Here is a 16,961-nt window from a genome sequence, read left to right on the forward strand (position 1 = left end):
ATGATGTAGCACTTAACTTCATAAAAACATATGACAAATGCCAATTGTACTAATGCCAATTTATTTAAGTAAAATATGATGACAATATGTCCTCGCTTGTATGATCCTCAGTGAGATCATGGACTGAGAGTTGGTAACCATAAATAAGGTTTGTATCTACACCCAAAAATATTATTTTGTGCCCAACACTCACAGGGGCTGAATGAGGGGTGATGGAGACAGCTGGATGATGGATATTGGTTTGACAATCAAAACCAAACTGTGTAAGGAGGGAGGGCTGCTTCAATGTTATCTTATCCTCCCCCACCTTGGACAAGAGCCTAGCTGCTCTAAAATTAGCCATCACATCTAAACACTGTCTTTGGTGCAGCAGCGACTCTTTGATGGGAACTTGGCTCATGGCTGACGTACTGAAAGCACACTCAAGCCCATCTCCAAATGCAGAGATGACGCCAAGATAGTATAAAAATGCAAACTAGAGACACACAGTCCTTGACTGTCTCAAATTTGATATGCAGGGAGGAAGCATTGGGATGAAAGTGGGCCCATAACACAGATTATAATCTTCATTGATCACTATCTATCATAATGTTGTAGTGTCTATTATTGTGTAAATTGTGTTCATTATCAATATGAAAAACGCCATGCCAATCAAACATAATTTCAAAATGAATACATTAAGCATACAGTTGGTCTGCTGGTAAAAAACACATCAGATAATATTAATAAAACATTTATTGTTGCCATAATGTGATACAGTATTCTTCAACCAAATCACACAATCTGTAATTTTTTTACTAATTACAAGTAACCAAAAAACTTCCATGACACGACTCTTGTGACGATAAAGTGAGGTGAGCCACACAGAAAGAAATAAAGGAAGGGCGAAGACAGCAGCTATGACTCAACAGGGAGAATGACATAAAACAGACCAGTTCTTCAAAAGACAGGCTTCAAGACGCTGATGGAATAAGTAGACAGTAGAATTCATGGCAACTCATAGACCACCAACATTATAAAGCAATGAGTCTAAATCAGTCTAACCATCAGGTACAGATCCTGTTTGCGTGTGTGTATTAACGTGTACTTAAGTTTGTAGAAAACAGTGCCTGGGAAGAAACCATGACCTCCCAGCAAGAGCAGGAAAAAATCCTGATGAAAGCAAACCAACATCCTGTGCTCATGGAGCCCATGCACCAGCACAGATACTACTATTTATATCCCAAATTTGTGTAACCACATTATTTGTATTCATATCTAAATAGCAAGAGGGGCTTGCTAGTAAATTAAATGTTTACACTATCAACATATGACAACTATTCTTTTTCTTTGTAAACATTGTCAACAGTTTTGGAAACGCTTGATGGCTTTTGTGACCTTAAAACAAATATATTCCTCAACACATATGAATAACCAAACCCCTGAAGAGTCAGAAACAAGGAAGAAATGCAGAGACTAATTTACCACATAGCGAGACCATATGAACTACATTAACCGCTGCAGCAATGTGTGACAGTCAAGCAAAGAGATAACTTGCTGAATATGCTTCTAGCATGATTCTAGGCATGGTATTCAAATACCTCCCAAATTTGAATTTAAGCCAGTAGAAACAAATAAGTGTTTTGTTGTGTGAGACGGAAAAATCCCTGCTACTCATACCCATAACACCAAGTATCTTCTGGTGTCGAGTTACGTTCCCTCCTCATCAATTTAAGGAAAAATGCAGAAATAAAGAGCAAGCAAAGGACTCATTGCTGCAAGATGTTGTGCATAAAGCTGCCGCTGTGCACTGCTATTTATCTTTTTCACTCTCACGCCTACGGGTTACTTCTTCTCAGTCAGAGTGCTAACTGGTCTGAACCTCCATTACACAGAGCACACTGGCCTCCCACTCCCACCCTACAGTGGCAGACTGCCAGGTGGGGAATAGTGTACGTGCTTGTGTGCGTGCGTGTTCATGTGCTGCACAAAAAATACTTAGAAAGCATCTCATAACCTGTCAACATTGAGAAATTTGGCACAGAGCTCCAACACTCAAAATAACTCTAACCTTCTGTATAAACACTGGGAATGCTGATGTGGAACCCCTGGGCGGATACTAAAGCCCCGTTCTGCAGTCCCTTGTTTCCCTATCTCCCTGAAATTGTATGACCTATGGCAGCCCTCAAATTCCTCTGCCTAAGAGGTGCGCTTCGCACCATTCAGCTTGCTATTAGCGTATTTCTCTGCACTCCATGCCACAGTGCCTCGCCTGTTCCCGGCAAACAGACTCCTTCTATACGGCATCAGTATGCAGCTTGCTTAAAGGGGAAGAGGAGGAGCGGCAGAGGGGAGGAAGAAGGGAAGGTTGGGAAAACAAAGCCTCTATAGTCGTCTCTCCAGCCAGGCCAGCCCGAGCTGCACTAGCGGGGGCGGGTTATGTAATACCACTAGCAGGGCCCACTTCCCTGTTCTGAGCTGCAGCACACACTAATCCCCACTGAGGAGCGAGCCCTGCTTTAGAGGAAGGGGAGGGGCTGGAAGGCGAGCTGTGAGAGAACCAGTGGAGAAGGTGTGATAACATGAATTTTTGCTTTTTTATCTGCAATAAATCGAAAACCTGCCGACACCCCTCCCCTCTGAGCTCATCTGCTGAAGAATACCAGTCAGATTAATATCAATACTGCTGCTACAGCACAGAGGCGACACCACTTTTAGACAAAAACGGACACATTCAACACACTTTGGTCCAAAAACTGTTTCTAACATGTAAATTTAGAAGGTATGCCACAAAGGCCTGAACCCATAACTTTAGTTCCCATATCACTCTCACGTATTCAGTGCTAAAACATAGCAGTAGAGGGTAACTAAATTATCCCTAAACAAACAGATATGGAATCGTGACAAATAGCGTGTTTTAGAATGAATTGACTGATGAAAAAATCTGTGTCTAAACCCAGTCGTAATCACGTCACACCTCAGTCCCTTCTGCTAATGATGAAGACCAGGTGGAGGATTTAAAGCAGTTAAAAATAAAAGTCTGATTCTGATTTACTGAGCCGCTTGCCTGGAAACCATGTGACTGGCATCACATGAGGGGAGGTAGAAGGAGAGTGACAGAAGGTGTGTGTGTGTGTGTTAGGTGCAAGCACGCCCAGACACCATAGGCACCCATGCAGACAGCATGCATTTCACTACCGGCACCACAATAAGCTTAAAGGTCCCCTCGTATGCCCATTTTACCACAGTTGATATGGTTCCTTGGGGTCTTAATGAAATGTCTGTAACATTTTTTGGTCAAAATACCACAAGGATCATTTAAAACAACAGCCTTTTTACCCTGTCTAAAACAGCCCTCTGCAGATTGACCTCTTTTGAGTCCCGTCCCCCCCCCCCTCTCTCACCGCCCCGCCCCCCCCTGTCAATCACACACACACACACATCCACTTTCACGTCTTAAATCTCTCCTTAGCATATGTAAGGTTGTTAAAATAATTTTAAGTCACTGTCCTGCACATATATTTCTGTATTTGTTTGTTGTGTTTCTTCATTGAAGCTACAATTTTAAAACTACTACACCCTCTGATAAGGATGTACATTTATTTAAATACATGCATTAGATATGTGTGTATACAGTATATAATTGTGTCTGAGCGCTCGCACACACACACACACACACACACACAGACACACGCACACACACACAGACACACGCACACACACAGATAGACACAGACACACACAGGCAAAGGGATGTGGGGGCTAGCCTTGGAAGCTAACACTGCTGCAACTTCTGCGGCGAAATGCACTTAAAACCCCGGGAATGAGTCTATTTTAAAGCGAGCGACGGAGGCGGCAACGAGCTGCTGGTGACCGGCACCGGTTTGTGCAGCTCGGGCTGCGTGGAGCAAATCTGTAAGAGCCACAAAAGTTATAATGTGCAGCTCTCTGCCCCCCTCCTCCTCCTCCGCTTCGCCACCCTGGCGCTGAGCGAGCCCACCGGCACCGGTACAATGCAACCGGAGACCGGGGGGGGGTTCCTTGAACACGTTCCAATGCTAGTTTCTAACAAAGACAGACACACACAGAAGCTACGAGTCGGGTTAGCCTCCGAGTGCATTGTTTTCTATGTAAACGTGCTGCATGCCCGGAACGCCACAAACATACACACACACAAGCTAGACTCCGGGAGCTAACAGCGGCACCTCCGAGGATCCCTCACCGGGACGTCCCGGAGCCCTCACCGGAACGTCCCCGGAGCTAACAGCGGCACCTCCAAGGAGCCCTCACCGGGACGTCCCGGACCCGACAGCGGCGGTGCACGGAGGTGCCGGTGCCGCAGCTAACGCTAGGCTAGCGTCGCTAGCAGCAAGCTGTTTTGTATTCATACATGCTGCTTCCACCGGGGAAAAACACACACACAGAAGCCAGCGTTAGCTGCTGCTGCTAACAACAACAAAGTCACATCCAGTTGAGGCAGCATAACCACAGCATCAACACAGTGAAGCAGCTCCGAGCTCCTACCTGGAAAAAACACCAACAGCTCACTCTCCCGGCTCTCGCCTCCCGGGCTCCAGGCTACGGGCTATGGGCTACGCGGTGGCTCTCGGTGGTCGAATTCGTTTCATGCTGCTAGATAGCTTATCCAAGTGTTTACAAGGCTCGCAAGAATGCAATCGCGGCGCAAACCGATGGACGGTCAATAAAGTGGGTGGTTCTTAAATCTGTTGTGGTTCCATCGATTGGTGGGTCGAGTGTTGGTGGGGGTCTCTGCGCTGACGTAACCCTAAACTGCCAATGACGTAAAGAATGCCCATAACCCCATTGGACGCTCGCTAGCGCATACTTCCTGACATAGAGGAACCACACCAGATCGCGGGAGTTGTGTTTTTCCACAGTTTTTGGGACGGTAGACATGCCAGATACCCAAATTAACGTGTAGAAGCACTACAAAAGTGGAATTCATACGATGGGACCTTTAATGATCAGTTTCCGTGGTTGCCACTGACAGTAAGCAGATATAGGCAGCTCAGAGAGGTAAACATTAGCAGCTCTTACTGGTGCACAGCTACAGACAAACAGACGCAAGAGAGGAAGGTGGGAGGAGAGTAAGAGAGACAGAGGAGAGAGATGACTTTGTGCAGGGGAAGAGGGGGGCTGAGCCAGTTTTGCAGCTGTTGGTCAAGAAATGTAGGCAGTGCAGACAGCGATCATCAGCCCCCAGATTTCTAATAACACATATTCACTGATTTTGTGGATCGAACACTTCTGTTTGTAAAAATAAAAAAGAATCACATATTTCAGATGTTATCCTGTCTGTGTCAGAATACTTCGCATGATCAGGTGTTTGCGACGTCACGCATAAAAATGGGGTTAGGGTTGGTAAGCTGTTTCTCACACATGTTCTTATTAGTTGAAATCCTCTTCACGTCTCCATAGCTATCAACAAATGGAGTGGTCTGAAACTTCAAACGATTGGGGCAGAGAGGCATACACCACCGGAGCAGAGATGATAGCCGGGACGTTTCGAGCAGGTCACAGAAAAGTCGGATTCTAGCAGTTATCAAGCAGTGTTCATGTGTTTTGGGGACGGGGGGACGGGTGGCTGGGATGTATTGGGTGCTTTCTTTCAAAGAGTAGGGTGTTCTTGAACTTTTCCAAGATTACCAACCCTTGTTTTAGAGTTTACAAAGACAGATCTTGGCAAGGCGAGGCAATCTTATTTATAAAGCACCTTTCGAACAAAGAGGTAGATTCAAGGTGCTAGCAGTTGTTGTCAGAGTTCTTCAAAAATCTCGAACCAACTCTTCTCATCTAAACATATTTTTAAGTTTAATAAATTCTAGCATCCAGAGAAGATTAGCCTTAGCTAAACTGTCAGATGTAGTGGACTTGCAATCAAGCTGGAGAACCACCGATGCTAATGTGCTCTAGTTTTTTCCTGTCACACTTTCAGGGGATAGGTCCTTCTCAGTAATGCTCCAGTGCGTCAAAGATACATATTTGGACTCTCAAAAATATCATCAAAACAAAAAGATGTAGTTGTGTGTATTCAATGTATGCAATGTAAGTGTGAGTGGGACAGAGAGAGGGTGATGGAGGGCTTCGGGTGGACACATGCTAACGCTGCACTACAGAAGCTGTGACCTATTTTTCACAGTCTCTAACACACAAGCACATACACACAGACACAGCCTCTGACAAAGGGACAGGAAAGCAGAGGTTAGCCATGCACTAAGCCCTGTTCTTAATACATGCATTCCAGTGGATAGAGCTCAATGCTGCTGCACTTGCCTGTTGGTACAAGCACCTTCTGCACACACACACACAGTCCCCTGCATGACTGACAATAAAAGGTAGAGCCTGACTTTTAAGTGCACTCATGTACAGGCAGTCTTTTTCAATACTGCTTAAAACAAACACAATACACTAGTTGTTTGGTTTAAAAAGAAGAGCTTGAGATGCCTCATGCTTGTCTGATTTATGAGATCATTTAATATTTAACCCTGGGTATTCAGGGTAACATTGGTAAGTGACATCGCCATGGTAACTAACCATATAGCCCTAATCTGCATAGGAGCTGGTTAAGTTCGATCAAAACTAATAAATGCATATAAAAGCACAACCTTTTTGCCAATTAATTCTCTTGGAAAAATGGCAGCACTATTTGCGGAAGGCCAGAGGAGCTTGGTTTGTGTATCATCAGATGATCTCTTAGAAGCACAGAAGTGTTCAGAGACCAATAAAACCCTTTGGAGTTCCCTGACAATTTTTTTTATGAACGACCCTCATTATTGCAAAGGGCCAGCTCCACAGCAGGAGTGTACTCTTCTTTAGGAGGGCCCCCTCTCGTCTTCCGCATTTAATTTTTCCCTTTGGGCGGCATGCAAGGTCAAAGGCATTTCATTGTGCTCTTGTATACCTATATCATCATACCAAGAGATCAAATAAAGTACTAAAACCTTGTACTAGGGCTGCACAATATATAAATAATTTTATATGAACTTGCCTGATATACATCGCATTAGACTTGAACTGCCGTGCATTCACGCTCTACATAAAAAAAGCGCCACATTTTAAACACTGATCATCAAATAAAGTCTAATACTTTTCGGGTGCCAGGTGTAATTTTTTCAATACAACTATGTTGGTAGAATGGAAATAATGCATTTAAATTTATCCGTATCTGATTAGGCTATTAACTGTATGGGGTCTATGTTAGCAGTGAAACCAAAGCAGAAAGACTGTATACCTAAGCATATGATATGAAAAGATATAGGGGAAATTGTATATCCTCAAAGGGTCTCAAGTTTCCCTACCAAAATTTTAAAAACAACGTCCACACACACACACTATAATGTACTGCATATTTTGTACTATAGTGCAAATAGATGAGGAACTAGTCAGAAACAACTTTCTAATAAGCAAGCGCTTACTAACGGTTTCAATTCAAACTGCCATTAAAGACGGAATATCGGCTTGGAGATGTAGAAGATGATTTTCATTAACATACCGATTCCATGGCTGTGGGAGAACGTCAGTGGGCTAAAATCCAACTAGAAAAACACCTGCTGCTGCAGAGTCCACAGAATCCTGAAAAACAAGATGAAAACAAAACCAGGCATTAATTACTTGGACAGAACATGCAGTTTCACATTCCTTGCAAAGGATGGGTATTGGGGTGGATGCAGAGGATCATGTTTCTCCTCCCAGGATCGGTTCTCCCACTGTTATATGACAAGCTGAGAGAGGCCTATGACAGAACAGGGTACAGAGGCAATGAAATAAAGTGAGCTGTTTGTTCAGTTTTTTGTTCCTTCAAAACCATGTCTTTATCCATTTTAGAACATTGGACAAGATGGAGAATATCTGCACCCAGCCCCTGTGCTCCTGTGTAGTCATTATCACAAACCTTTACATTGTCTTGTACTAAATTGTATGTCTTGAGCCCACACCTTCCTTGACAAATCAAAGTGAATTGTGTATAGACAGATTATCAGTTCAACAACATTTAGGGGTTTATTTTGATTTAAGATTTACCTGCTGATAACATGCCATAGAATGTCTACAATCAAAAGTTGTTTATATGTGTTCAAATAACAAATATGCTAATAAACTGCCTGCATTTTGAGGTGTGCAGCAATGAGGTGGAAACATTATTAAAGTCGAGCCAATACAGCTACAGGTATGCCAGTAGAAAACGTGTGTGGGTCTATCGATTTCAGCAATTTAAAAGTAAAAATAGGCTCACTGCTACTTCTCAGTTCATATGGAAAACTTATAAAAGTTCCATAAAATGCCATAAACAGGCCCTTTGCACAAAAAGTCCTCTTCACATGGCTTTGTTAGGAATCTTACATATGAACATCTGATTTTAATGTCACTTGAAATAAATAGCTTGCAGTTTTATGGTGTAAAATAATTGACAGCCCTTCCCCTTACTAAACATGTCAACCTGGATGTCTGTGACATACGTGACTTCACAACAAGTCTAGTTTAAAAGGAATGAGGGTTGGGGTCTCAAAGGGCACTCATAAAAGCACTAAACATCATAGACAGAGAGAGACAAAGATTTCTGAATTTATAAACAAGATGTGGTTAGGTAATGCACCAACAAAACTACACCAACAGCCTCAGTGCTTTGCAACTCTGGTGTTTAGAGGGTTCATGAAATGACAGTCACAATGCATCAACTTCATGAACAAAGATTGTGTAAAGATATGTTGACCTTTAACTTTAGTTGTGTCCTGTTTAATGGTTTGTAAAAGAAGCACATATAAGGATGACTGTGGCAGCCAACCCCTATGACTATTGCACCTGGTTGTCCTCAGAACATTTCCTTATCTGGTCCACAGTAAGGAGCCAAATTGGAACACACATCAGCCACAGTCCAGAGTCCGAGATCTGCTAATGTTACTGACCTGTCTGGCTAGTGTCCCTTCCCCCAGTCTCTTCCCAACTATGAGGACAAGGATTTATCAGGATTTAGGAGGCGGGACATGGGAGGGTATTTAACAGAGGTCCATTGTCAGGCTAAACTGGTAACATTCCAGTGATTATTGGACCACCCCCCCCCCCCCCAGTTTGAACCCACATTTGTTCCATCAATCTGGTTTACGGCATCACAAGAGGATTGGAGTCGAATGGTCGTTTGCAACTAGCTGTCAGGGTTAACACCATTTAAATAGATATAGTATTTACAAGTCCCTTTTATCTCACAATCTGCATTCATGCACAAATTATTATTGGGTAGGAGTGATCTTGTACCTCTGCTATTGGTATGAATATCAAACAGGACTCTTGTACAAGGTTTTACTGGATAGAGCTCAAAAGCTGATAGTACACGCAGGGTGGCAGGTGGGTACGCAGGACAGATTAAGGCCAGACCATGCTGGAAAGGCCTAAGTGATAAGAAGGATGATGGATAGATGTGTATTTATGTTTGTTCTGAAGTGGAACCTCTGGGGCTTTCCCAGTGGGAATCACAGGGTTGATAGAATGTAATAATCCAGCCAGGAAGCAGAACCCTATACTCCCAACAGAGTTTGAGACACAGCATAAATTCACTTGGACAATCACCCCAAAAAACATACAGGAAACCGTTTCATCTGAGTGCGGGAGATTAATAAACGATCCAAACAGCACCAACAAACAATCGCTACACCAAAGTAAGTCAGGGACAAAAACTATGAATTTTCTTTATTACAAAATTATAATTTGTTATTGTATACAATTCACTATTGTAAAGACAAACTAGCAAGCAACACAATGAGCTGTAAGAAAACGAGTCGACTGTCACTCCAATGAACATTTCTAGATGGAAATTTGTCAGGAAGTGAAATAAAAGAAAGCCGTTCCATAATATGAAAACTGAACACTTACTAGCTTTATCAGTGACAATTTCAAGTGTTAACCAACAATCGCTTTGTGATTTTACTTTGCAAAACCTTACACTTCACTACACAGCACACTTCAGAAAACTAACACCTCCGTGGGAACAGGACAAAGACATAGGGCACATTACTCTGCCAACAGGAATTGTGGTGTAACAGATAAGACTTTGATAGCTTAAGAATATAAATAAACATGTTGAACTAGTTGCACCAGTTAGTTGGAAGCTGAAAGTTATCTAGGGCTGTAGCTGGTTAATCTAAGTTGCCTGAAATCGCACCTACTCTTCCACCCATCGATTGGTTGCAGGAAAAGAATAACCTGAGGGTACTGTTTAGATTAACTAAACCGGCCATGGTATACTGTGTGAACTCTATTCAATCATTATTAGATCAATCATATTATATATGTCAATTATCATATGTTCACTCAGAAAGTCTCAGCGTAAGTTGACTGAGCATCCAAGTTAGCTGGTTGAGCTGTGATACCATTTGACTTTTAAACACAACACAAACGACCTGTTTGACATGGTGTCAATTATTTTGGAATTGCTTCTAAGTAAAGTTCAACAAATGTTCGATAAGTTCAACCAAGCACTCAACATTAGGTTGGGACAGTTCAAAGTTCAAAGACGCATGCTCCTCAGGAACAGTTGCTACCTAGCTTATTGGCTTTGACTAAACTACAGAAGGAGAGAATGGGGGATGACAAATAGCAAATCTGCTGAATAGTCAAATTTACTAAATCTAAATGCACAAGTCTGTACAAAATAAAATCTATAGATGTGATTAAATATTTGTGAACCAGACTAAGTAGCTGAACCATTAGAGGTCAGAGGCCAAACCCCTGCTTTAAACCTTGGTTCAATACAACCTTGCCCCGAGTCAAAAGCCTGCTTCAGCCAAGTGCAGCCATACATACAGCAAATTTCTAGTTCTGCATCACCATGACAACATGTCCGCATTATGAATTCATCTGCATGTTCACTAGACATGTCGCTGTTGACAAGCAGCTGAAATATCAGAGATTTAGAGATCTAAGCTCATCACTGCAGCAGAGATTTCACCATATTGGTGAGGATCAGAACCGTTTGTGAGGCACAGGGGGGCAGGAGGCACATGTGTGGTCGAGGCAGATGCACTACAAGCTCTTTAAAAACACTGCTGTAAGTGAGAGAGCTGGTGAGACCAATGCTGGTTTTAACAGTGACCTTCAACAACAATCAGAGGCTGTCTTTGATGCTGACAGACTATGACTGCAGATAAGGATAAATCTCTTCACTGGAGCTGGGGCAATGGCTTTGCACTAGAGAGACTGAAATGTTTAGTTTCAGTCAAACACGGCTTCTTGCTAGTTGGTTTTACTCAATTCAATCGTTGCAACAATTGTCCTACAATATATTCACAGACTAAAGCCTCAAATGTGCTCCAATGTTTGATATGGAGGTGACATGCAGGAGATTCAAATAGTAAACTATAAAGGTAATGTGTATTTAGTGTATGAGACAAACCCAAAAACGACAGACTGCTATCAAGACCTCATGGTTGGAAAACAATTAAAGAATGCTGGGCCCATGTGCATGAACAATGGGAGCACATAACGTATGTGATACCTGGACTATATAACACATCACTGTGCACCCCCCGCAGGCCTGCAGAACACCTACTCAGTCAGTCTTGTGTCTGGCTGTCATGTCGGCGAACAAACAGAGCCAACTAAAAAGCAGCTGTAGCAACAATACTAACCTATGTCTGATTTCATAAATATCTCCTCCTCATACATGTCATAGCGAAACATTTATTCATGCTCACACTGTAGAATCTGCAGCACAGTTAATCATCTTGAACAAGAATTCCCAGGCTAGCCAAATTTTAGCGGAGTTCATATACGGGACACGATATGCACTGGAGTAGAAAAGTTGGCAGAAATTTTCAGCGAAACAAAATGAACCTGTAGTGCCTTTAGACACAATGAAATATAGTATATCGGACCAAAGTAGCCTGATGAAAGACTCATGAAATAATGCATTAGCCTAAAGTCATGTTGTTAGCTGTTGTATCAATGGCAATGTGATAAAAACAAGCAAGTGTTTGACAGTACATCAACATCTGCCCTTATCGCCAAAAGCGGTCAAATCTTATTATCTGTCCAAGTTAACATCAACATCGGCGTCTAGGTGTATGGTACCTCTTTTTCATTCTGATAAAATTGTATTCTTCCCATTTCGGGTCTGTCGTTTGATAGAGACATCATCAACATGCCCACTCACTCACGTTCTCAAACATTTTCTTGCTGCGTTACCTCCTGACCTCACTCAGACATTTTACCAGGGGCCTGCCAGGAAAAGGTCCAGAAAATCCCATTAGCAATTGATGCGGACACTCTCGCATACAGACACTCTCGAGATTTCAGGAAAATGTCCAGACTTCAGTGTACTACTGAAAGCAGCTCAAGTTATTCACTTATGGCAAAGTCTTTTCAGCAGATTGTGATGCAACACAGTGTTTCAACCTCATTGTTGCAGAAACAGCTAAGGCAGGTTTATCTAGGAAAATGGAGTTCAGCAGGTTCTTGTTGAGATCGGGTCAGCTTGTGTGTGATTGGAGTCATTTGATGATCGGCGCAGAGGTTGGGCACTGATAGGGTTAGCATTTTAATATATGTTTTAATGGTCCGTCACTACGGCTGTAGTAACCTTCTGCTTGCAGCCTGACACTCGAGTATATAAGTGTGTCAGTGTGTTAGTACATTGCATGTGCATGCCTCTGCTGTTGTCTTTCAGTCATTGAGTTATATCTGATAACTGAAATCTTCGTATCGGGAATCGTGGAAATCTCATGCCATGGCCTACTACATTTTTGGTATTGTGACATCCGATTATAATCGATTGAATCAATTGAAACACCAAACTACTTTTACTAAAATGACGTACTAAACATGGATGAAGCACTGCCTATAATATCTGGGGGGGTTGTCTGTCAGTGAAGAACGCCTATATAAGATCCGAGCACAATACCAATTGAACAATAGGAAGCAACAGCAGCTTAATATAGACGTCTGGATTTGGCCTGCAGTACGTCAAAGCATCAGGTATCGGAGCTTATTGTAATATCTTCACTAATTAGATTCAGTCATCTGCTCTTCTATGCGCCAATACTGTAGGGGAAACCTGACACTGGAGGGTATGGGGAGACAGCTGAGGGGGATGGAGAGATGGGCCAGGGGGAGGAGAAAGGAAAAGAGATACACACCACACCTCTCCTCCTCAAAAACATCTACATTATTGATAAAGCCTGGCTTCTGCAGGGCGGGACCACAGCACACTGGTCCTCCATATCTCCACCAGCACAGACAGCAGCGGGACAGCTCTATCCAAATCAGTTTATCCAAACACCAAACACACTAGTGTGAGATAAAACATCTGCATAGAAGTTAACAATGAGAGGTATATAAAGCAAGTGCAGGCAGGAGCATGAGCGGGGGAGATGGAGCTGGGAGTTAGAATAAATAAAAGATGGGAAAGATTAAAGGTGAGTCTGTCACATGGCTGGGGTAGCTGAACAACAAGCCAGCCAAATAAAAGCCTGATATTAAATCAAGGCTGAGGAGTTAGAGAAGGAGGAGCAGGGAGTGGAGAAGAGCTGCAATGAAACGCAGCAGCAGCAGCTCTGCTCGTGACATGGTTAGCGACAGCGCTTGTTTGTTCAGCACAGCCATGCCACTGCAAGCTCAGCTCACACGCTCAGTTCCCCTTGCTACGAATCTTCTGCTGTTGTCAAGGTAACAAGCTCTCTGGACTGGGAAAAACCTTCACATTCAAAAGATGCTTTATTTTTTATTTTTTAAATGCTGGGCTCAAGCAGACACTTGCATGTGTTCTTTATATACAGGGTGTGCAGATGAACATATCCTCAGCTTGGCTGTGCAACAAAGGAAAACACTTTCCAATTTCCCATGGTCCCATGGATTCAGAAATCATACTGTACCGCCATACTGTAACTTCTGATGTAGCTGGAATGAAAATGAAGAACAGCAATGACAGCACGGTGCTTGTTCAAACATTCATAATAATGCTGTTAAGAGCTGCTTCATTAAAAATGATCAAGTAAATTAATCCAAGACCTCATCAACAAGAGAGAAGCTAAACCAATAAGTCTCTTCCCTAGCTAGTTCAATCCTTTCTGATTAAGTGAAACATCCATGGCGTTGCAACTAGTTATTCTTCACATGGATTTATAAAAATAAAAATAGGTTTCAACTAGGGGTGTCACAATACCAAAAATTCAGTAGTCGGTGCCAATACCAGTAAAATAACACGATTCTCGATGCCAATTTCGATACCACCGTTAAAAAAAAGTGCATTATTTGGATGTTGTTAATGTCATATACGGTAATTCAATGTGCTTGCGCTGCGCATATACTGAGGGTTATACGGTAGTTGGGGTCGCGTGTGAGTGACGCTTTGTTGTGAGACACGTTATGCATTAAATGATACATCTGCCTCACGCTGGGTTTACACCGGACGCTGAAGCGACGCCAAAGCGACTCGTAAGCGCAGCACCAAGCCTTAAATAACAGCTGGCTCCCATCCACTCCCATGCGCCGCTTCAGCTTCCGGTGTAAACAACCATGTGCCGGCGCGCTAAGGATTAGCGCGGAGCAGCGGCGTTGCTTCCGTGTCCGGTGTAAACCCGGCGTCAAATGCAAAATACTTCCATACACGACTCTTTGTGCCTTTTTAATAAACAAGTCGAGGTGGGGCGAACGCTGCAGCCGCAGTTGCCGTCTTGGTTTTCAGAATGTAAACGTCGACTGGCGCAGCACCGATGCTAATGCTAAGTTGCTAACAGATGCTGGCATCGAAGCTGACAGTGCCTACGGTACTTCAAAAACTTGGGCATCGGCATCGTTTTGTTATGTTAGTATCGAAAGGTATCGTAGGTATCGGTTCTCGTGACATCCCTAGTTTCAACCAAGCGTAGAAGTAGTTCTTGTATAGTTACAGTTACAGCTTGGGCTTGTTGCATATTGGGTCCTTAAGTCTTACATTCTGATGAAGTCAAATTTAAAGAAGCTTCCTTATTTTCTGACAGAGGGCTCGAAAAGCCTCACACCACTTTGGTCACAGAGCTTTGGGCCCAGCCTGTTGCTTTTTTATATAATTTCCCAGCTCATTTCCCCCTCTATCTGAGCGAACTGTACATTAAAATGTACACCAGCAAACTAATAAACAATGTAGGTTCACTACACAGTTATTTGGCAGCAGATTAACATTTTACTAGCAATGTTAGTTTAGAATAGTGATTGAAGGGCTTAACTTACTGTTAAAACAAGCATTAAGGTGATAACAGCCAACAACTAATTACAGAAAAGGTGTCATTTTAATACTGCATTCATGTCGATTCTGAGTCTGATAAGTTTATTTAATATTTGATAATAATACCCTTTGCATCTGACATATTAATATAACACCGCTATAGAGGAGTTAATCTCTATCACTTTATGCGTCTTCCTTTAAAGTGTTGTGGTTATGGTTCAAAAATAAAGACACATTTATTGACTTTGTGGTGATGTAAAAAAATACTACAAACTCATGGCTGTATATTGGCATTACAAATGTAGTGCTCACAAACCCTTTGCCAAGCACTGACAGCAGCACACAAACCAACAGCTACCAAGTTTAATTTCTATTAAATCAAGTTAATCAACTTCCTATTGCTATTTCCTTGTAGATTTTACATAAACAACCTAACTACATAAGCAAGGGCCAGAACTGCTGCATAGACAAAACCTGTGAATGCAAAGGAAGCCAAGAAAGGAGTGTAGCTTAGATTTATTATGCAATTAATGTTGATAACTGAACAATCACTGATGTTAAGACAAACTGTTTGCATTTGCCAAGCCACATCAGCACTACATCTATAGGCTATCGATTTCACCACTACCACAACCAGGTTTTTCTCAGTAAATCCAAACCCAACAACACTCCTCTTCATTTAAGACGATGTAAATGTGTTCTTCCTAAATTATGACTTTGAAAATACACTTTAAAATTGATAAGACATCCATTTTCTGTCAACTGACTATAACACAACAATAATTTCTGCACTTACAAACTGTTTCTCTAGAAGTCAGTGGTGTACTACTGCTTGCTTCAAATACATATGTAGAAGTAGGGGTGTCACGATACCAAAAATTCAGTAGTCGGTGCCAATACCAGTAAAATAACACGATTCTCGATGCCAATTTCGATACCACGGTAAAAAAAAAGTGCATTATTTGGATGTTGTTAATGTCATATACGGTAATTCAATGTGCTTGCGCTGCGCATATACTGAGGGTTATACGGTAGTTGCGGTCGCATGTGAGTGACGCTTTGTTGTGAGACACGTTATGCATTAAATGATACATCTGCCTCACGCCGGGTTTACACCGGACGCTGAAGCGACGCCAAAGCGACGCCAAAGCGACGCCAAAGCGACTCGTAAGCGCAGGACCAAGCCTTAAATAACAGCTGGCTTCCATCCACTCCCATGCGCCGCTTCAGCTTCCGGTGTAAACAACCATGTGCCGGCGCGCTAAGGATTAGCGCGGAGCAGCGGCGTTGCTTCCGTGTCCGGTGTAAACCCGGCGTCAAACGCAAAATACTTCCATACACGACTCTTTGTGCCTTTTTAATAAACAAGTCGAGGTGGGGCGAACGCTGCAGCCGCAGTTGCCGTCTTGGTTTTCAGAATGTAAACGTCGACTGGCACAGCACCGATGCTAATGCTAAGTTGCTAACAGATGCTGGCATCGAAGCTGACGGTGCCTACGGTACTTCAAAAACTTGGGGATCGGCATCGTTTTGTTATGTTAGTATAGAAAGGTATCGTAGGTATCGGTTCTCGTGACATCCCTATGTAGAAGTCCAAATCACACTTGTCTGCACTATGCTCATGAAAACAGCATCTCCTATTATTTAGTATACAAGCCGACATATCACTGTTGTATACTTCATAATCTGGTTTGTTTCTTGATTACAGCTTTTTATACTGTGGTACAGCTGTTGAGGTCTATGTTCACTTAGATTATATAGCACATTATAGTTC

General features: G+C 42.6%; 1 protein-coding gene across 2 annotated transcripts in view; it reads right to left on the minus strand.

Moving 5' to 3' along the window:
- Positions 1-16,961, minus strand: part of ankrd11 (ankyrin repeat domain 11) — a 96,158-nt gene that overhangs the window by 63,916 nt on the left and 15,281 nt on the right. For both annotated transcript variants that reach the window (XM_061068634.1, XM_061068633.1), the window contains exon 2: positions 7,493-7,572. The gene's annotated coding sequence lies outside the window, so the exon portion shown is untranslated. The remainder of the gene's footprint in view (positions 1-7,492; positions 7,573-16,961) is intronic.

The sequence above is a fragment of the Limanda limanda genome, chromosome 3, assembly GCF_963576545.1.
Source record: "Limanda limanda chromosome 3, fLimLim1.1, whole genome shotgun sequence".
In the NCBI taxonomy this organism is placed as follows: Eukaryota; Metazoa; Chordata; class Actinopteri; order Pleuronectiformes; family Pleuronectidae; genus Limanda; species Limanda limanda.